We start from the raw sequence: 6235 nt of genomic DNA, 5'->3' as shown, positions 1-6235 counted from the left end.
AAAACATAGCACCTGAAAGCAGGTATTTGACCGCTTTCTCAATATTTGGATCGCAAAAACAATTTTGCCGACTCCCACAGGGATTCAAGAATAGCCCAGGATTATTCTCAGCAAGGGTAACAGAGTTACTACAAATATATGATGATGAAGCATTATTATATGTCGATGACATCTATCTCACAGATGATGACCTGGAGACTCACTTAAAAAGGGTGAAAACCATAATACTTGGACTCGCCTCAGAGGGTTACAAATTCAACTTTAAAAAGTCCAGAATTGCCCATCTAACTGTTCCATTTTTAGGATATGAATTATCGAGTGAAGGCAAAAGCCTGGCAGACAATTTCTTAGAGAAATGTGCTGTACTCCAAGCACCAAAAACGCAGAAGAATTTACAATCACTACTAGGTTTCCTGAATTTCGGAAGAACATACATTCTAAATTATGCGGAGAGGGTTAAACCTCTCTATGAATTAATAAAACCAGATTTCAAACAAACCAATTGGACTCAGAAACACACAGAAATTTTGAGATCACTACAAACAGACATGTTAACTAAAACAAAATTGCAAACACGTGAGAACACACGCAATCTTGTAATCCTAGTCATCCCAGGAAGATGCGGATTCACATACCTGACCTCTAATGAGGGAGAAACGGTACCTATAGCTTACAAATCACATTTGTACACTGAAGCTGAAATTAAATTCAGCTCCACAGAAAAAATTCTAACTGCGGTTAGAACTGCTGTAGCAAAAGAACGAGACCTAGCCCAAGGCAGAAGAATAGCTGTTTTTTCAGCAGAATCAGCCCTTGAGGCGTTAACAAGTCCTCGTAACCTGGTTAAAGGGGTATTAGATCCAAAATGGATAGAATGGGAAACTTCCTTTGCTACAGAAGACGTGAAATACTATTTTGACCCAAAACTGAAAAAACTAGATGATCTAGTATATGAACGCGAATATCCTCTGCCAGCTGAAATTCTGCCTCTGGAAAAGTATACCTGCGTAATCTATATGGACAGATTCGCGCAACACTATGATGTTGAAAATAAATCCTATGATGCAGCGTGCGCGATTGTTAAAGGTCGCTGGCGCTCTGGTAAATTCAAACCAATTATTACCAAAACAGAAACACTCAGGAAATGTTCAGCTCAGCGAGCTGAAATAAGAACCTTAAAGATGGCGCTTGAAAATGCCGATCGCGAATTCCCCACACTAATAGTGTGCGATTCGTATTTCTGAGTCAAATCCTAGAACAGTGACATGCAGACATGGATCAGAAACGGTTACAAAGATGACACAGGTGCTATAATAAAGCATAAAAGGCTTTGGGAACAAGTAGTTCTTTTGCAGAAAGAACTACGAAAGACTCACGTGATACACGCATTGAGTCATCGACGTGATGGCGTTCACGTTGCAGGGAATTCATTGGCTAATACAGCCACAGCGGAAGCGGTTCACCCGGCTTCCGTAGCCACTGAAAAGCGTTCAGAAAAACACATAGATTGGGAAACCATGCTAGCCGTGAAAGCCTCATTAAAAGGCAATTATTCAGCATTACCTCTCAACTATCCACTCAATAATACATACATAATTGATGCAAACCCAGTTCCATTTGCTCGAATCCCTGGAGTGGGGGATAGGGTCATTCCAAACTCGAACCGGAGAATCTTCTTACTACAAGAAGCACATATGGGGTTGGGTCTAAGGCACCAAGAGATCCTGAAATCTCTGATGGAACTACAATCTGAGTACTGGTGGCCGGGAATGAGCATAGATATCTACTATTTTGCAAAAAAATGCAAGGACTGCAACAGAGATCGCAGTTGTGAACCGGTCCAGCCTGTAGCCCAGATACCACTATTACATAGCATCAGGCTATCTATAGCGCAGAAATCCAGTCGGAGAAATGCGTCCCCATAATAATTAAGACTGAATTCACTTAAAAATGTAGACCCCAGCACTCGGCTGACGCCAGAACTGTTATAAAAGATTTGCGAGTCTTTATCGGCACATACGCAATTGGCATGCTACATTCTGATCAGGGTCCTGCGTTTAGCTCTCGAGCTTATAAAGAGGCCATGAACAATATGGGCATCGCATTGCGGTACTCTTCTCCTTCCATCCTGAAGGAAATGCGGTTGTGGAAAGAAAAAACCGGGACATAAAGCAATCTATAACGTCGAGGGTATTAGGTTTGGGTGATGGGTGGGTCAAACATTTAACAAGTGTCCAACGTAGTCTTAACAATCTGCCAAGAAACTCTCTAAAAGGTCTCACTCCATACAAACTATTGTTCGGAACTAGAATGCATATTCAGGACTTAGATAGTCACCCTTCAGTGGTAGAAGAAAAAAACTTTGATATCAAAGATCGTTTGGCTGTTTTACAGTATTTAAATGAGTAGTAGGCCAAGTGGACTCCCAAGAAATAGCAGAATACCGAAATTTGCAACAATCCAGGAGGCTCATGCTGAGAGACTAATCAAAATTGAAAAAACTGCAATGAATAAAAAAAGGACTATGCAATAATGCCATGGAACTTGTGCCTCTTGAAACCCAAATAGTAACAGTTCGTCAAGAAACACCAATCTACAATGATGTAGCCTCAGAGTATTCTAGTGAAACAAAGAAAAATGCAAATGAAAACCCGGAAGCAATTCCAACAATTGACAGAACTGCATCAAGCTACTTCATCAATTTCGACAACTTCTCTGAAGACCAAGCGACCATGAAGAAATGCCTCCTACAATAACTTTTAAAAACAAAGTAATTGAACTATTTCAACAACTAAAAGAAACATATCTAATTTCACCATGGATTGAATTTTGGATTAGGTTAGGTGTACTTTTCCTCCTGCTTTGGCTCATCATGGTTCTATGTTTGCGAAAATTAATTGAGGGAAAATATAGTACAATGGACACAGCAAGTCAGAACATCAACTTGGTCCTAAAGCCACACACATCCTCTCACATCGAGAAAAGAGAACTGTCATCAGTGAACATCACAGCCATTCCAATACCCGGTCGGGTAGGTTGTGACAGAACTGATTATGACATTCTTGGCCCGGTTAAGATTTCATTAAGTGATTTTGTGACACCTAGTACCTTCTCTGATGACTGGGACTTTGAAAACATTAATAATATGATGTCAGATTTAGTAATGTCAGCCAAATTTACAGAACAAGATTACTTGCAAGGTTCTTCCAATTATGAAGAGCTATACTGCTATAACCATTATGGGGATCACTATTTGCATAAAACTGCTCAGCCTAGAAATGTTTTATCTTTTAACAAGTGGGAACACTGTCCAACTCCACCAAAAGGCAGTTCGAAAACATTTTTTGAAAAATTCCAATACTTCTCAGGGTTTAATAACAGTGATACAAGAACGTTTTATTAGGTTTCGAATTTTGGAAAAAAACATTGAAACAAAAACAATCTGGGGTTCCAAAGATTGAGAAGTACAAGGCCTAGAAGCACTGTTTAGGGCCTGCATGATCCCAGAACAAATGATATTCTTGAATGACACAATTCAACAAACTACTTGTCTTGGCCTAGCTAAGATAAAAGACTTGAATACACCGTCTATTCCGAAACCCATGCCTGATAGTGACAGCACTACTGATGTGGAGATAGACGTTTCTAATAATAAGACATTGTTCTGCATTCTGTCCATCAACTGTGTTTTTTGCAATTTTCACCCCGAGTGGGCTGGGTATGCTCAGACGTGAGTCCCAGGCTCTCCACATCCCTGGAGTCAAGCTGTCCAGGCTGAAGAAGGCTGATAGCCAATAACCGGTCCTTGGATGCTTGAATCCGGTCAAGGATAGACATGGCTTGGTAGTTCGGGCTGGACTGTTCCCATGAGGCACAGGATCAAGGCTGATTTGCATATAGCCATTGTCTGACCTAGGGTGGTGTGGAGTGCAAGAAAACTATGGATTTAGGCCCAGATCTTTGTACTGCGGTGAATGTAAGACATTGTTCTGCATTCTGTCCATCAACTGTGCTTTTTGCAATTTTCACCCGAGTGGGCTGGGTATGCTCAGACGTGAGTCCCAGGCTCGCCACATCACTGGAGTCAAGCTATCCAGGCTGAAGAAGGCTGATAGCCAGAAACCGGTCCTTGGATGCTTGATTCCGGTCTAGGAAAGACATGGCTTGGTAGTTCGGGATGGACTGTTCCCATGAGGCACAGGGTCAAGGCTGATTTGCATATAGCAATTGTCTGACCTAGGTTGGTGTGGAGTGCAAAGAAACAATGGATTTAGGCCCAGATCTTTGTACTGGGTGAATGTAAGACATTGTTCTGCATTCTGTCCATCACCTTTTTTTTGCAATTTATCTGAATGATGACACTGCTTGAAAAGCGTACAGTACAAACACTCATTTTTCGTGTATTTACCTTATACCATTTCAAATGCAAAATATGTATTTTGGGGTGAGTCGGAAAAAACACATGCATCATTGAATGTTTACTATTGCTTAGTTTTTAGTAATGATGGACCTCAATCCGTGGAGTGGGTGTCGTGTTCATATCTAGGTATGGAGAACGCAAAGGGGACCCTGAACCTAGTAAAAGGATACGGGGGAACAACCCACCAGGGAAGCCATAAATAGTAACAACATGAACGGGAAGTTCCCATTTCTTTAAAGGACCAATAAGTGCCAATATAAACAGTTGCCCACAAAAATGCTGGTGATATCAATTCATTTTATTCTCAAGCACATATATATTTATAAAAAAGACTTCATTACTTCAGAGATTCTATTGACATATATAATTCATATCACGTCAGCCCAGAACAACAAGAACCAATAAAAACATTTTATATACAATAGTCACTCATACCCTCAAGCGTACACACATCCTAGAAAACACCACATACATCAAGATACTGTCAACTACAACCACATTCTCAGCAGACAAACAGAAAAAAGCGCCGACGCACGTTTTGGAAAATTGCCAACATGGGAGATGCCTTCATCAGGGCGCAAGTCGTTCAGTTATATGTGGCCATCCTGATCCTCCAATTTATCAAAGGGATGACATTTTAGCTCAATTCCAGGGTTTCTGGGCAAACAACAGCATATCCCAGCGTATCTGTGGGCAAAAACAGAATCAATCAACCAAAATTTCCCAATTCATAAAAAACGGAATGGGGGTGGGGGGGAGACATGTCAATATTGGAGTGCAGCAAAGCCATACTTCAGACATGATACATTCAATAAACATACTTACAAAATAAACAACTTTTTAGCAGAGAAGAAAAAGGAGAATATTCCTATATAGTGGTGACATACACTACAAAAAGATAAGAAAAAATAAGAAAAGGGTAGTCTCAGTAAAATTAGATGGAAAAAAGATGAAGGAGGAGCAAACCTTTTAACTTCAATGAAACCGCCAAATAGCTACGGAGGGTGGCCTGACCACATTCTCGTAATTCACCTACCAGGGGGAAGGGCAGGGTCTAAGCCTTCTAGACGGGAAACGGCAAATCACTCGGTGAATGGCCGCTGACATGAGAGGAGGGCGTTGAATAATCAGACTCTGTGAACTATATATAGAAACGAGTCTAAGAATACATCCATTCCTATTCACTTAGATGTTTAGCAAAGTCAGGATGAGGATAACAAATTAAGACTGCTCACCTATTTTTTCAGGATATCGGTTGCTCAATGGGGAGACAAGGGTGCAGCAATCCCGACAAGTGAATTGTAGACACGTACGTTAATAGGAATACTGTAGAGGAGAGACAAAGAATATGGCATTGCCCGTTCTATCTCGGAATGTAGAATAGTTTGTAAAGCGACAACCAGATCACAGGTGCAATTTGGGTCATAATCAAGTGGGGCTCGTATGCAGAGGGGGCTATCGGACAAAGAATAAACCTATACAATGCTTGAATGCATAGTATATAAAGGATAAAAAGTAGCTAGGAATTAATATCCAGATACCAATCGAATAACCAATTAAAAATAGTTACCTCCGAACTTTTACATGAGTATGAAGAAGTCGAACAGACCGATGGAGATAACACACGATGAACTCAGCCAAGTAAAAACAGGAATTGTACTTCAAAGGGGCACATGCATCAACCTATTTAGGAAGTGCAAACGGTGCGAATCTGTAAATTCGGCCGTTTGCACTTCCTAAATACGTTTTTGGGATGCATCAAACTCTTTTTCAAAATTCTTATTTTTTTGCATTTCTTAAAAATGCAAATGCATT

General features: G+C 40.5%; 1 long non-coding RNA gene across 1 annotated transcript; it reads right to left on the bottom strand.

The window, feature by feature from the left end:
• Positions 1-4775: 4775 nt before the first annotated feature.
• Positions 4776-5746, bottom strand: LOC147732414 (uncharacterized). The gene is made up of 3 exons (XR_015308657.1): positions 5656-5746; positions 5457-5561; positions 4776-5107 (listed from the first exon to the last, which is right to left on the bottom strand). It is a non-coding gene; the product is annotated as an uncharacterized LOC147732414 (long non-coding RNA).
• Between the last annotated feature and the right edge of the window lie 489 nt (positions 5747-6235).

Source organism: Lissotriton vulgaris, chromosome 2_1 (genome assembly GCF_964263255.1).
Source record: "Lissotriton vulgaris chromosome 2_1, aLisVul1.2, whole genome shotgun sequence".
Taxonomy (NCBI): Eukaryota; Metazoa; Chordata; class Amphibia; order Caudata; family Salamandridae; genus Lissotriton; species Lissotriton vulgaris.
This window is presented reverse-complemented; position numbering and strand designations above follow the sequence as displayed.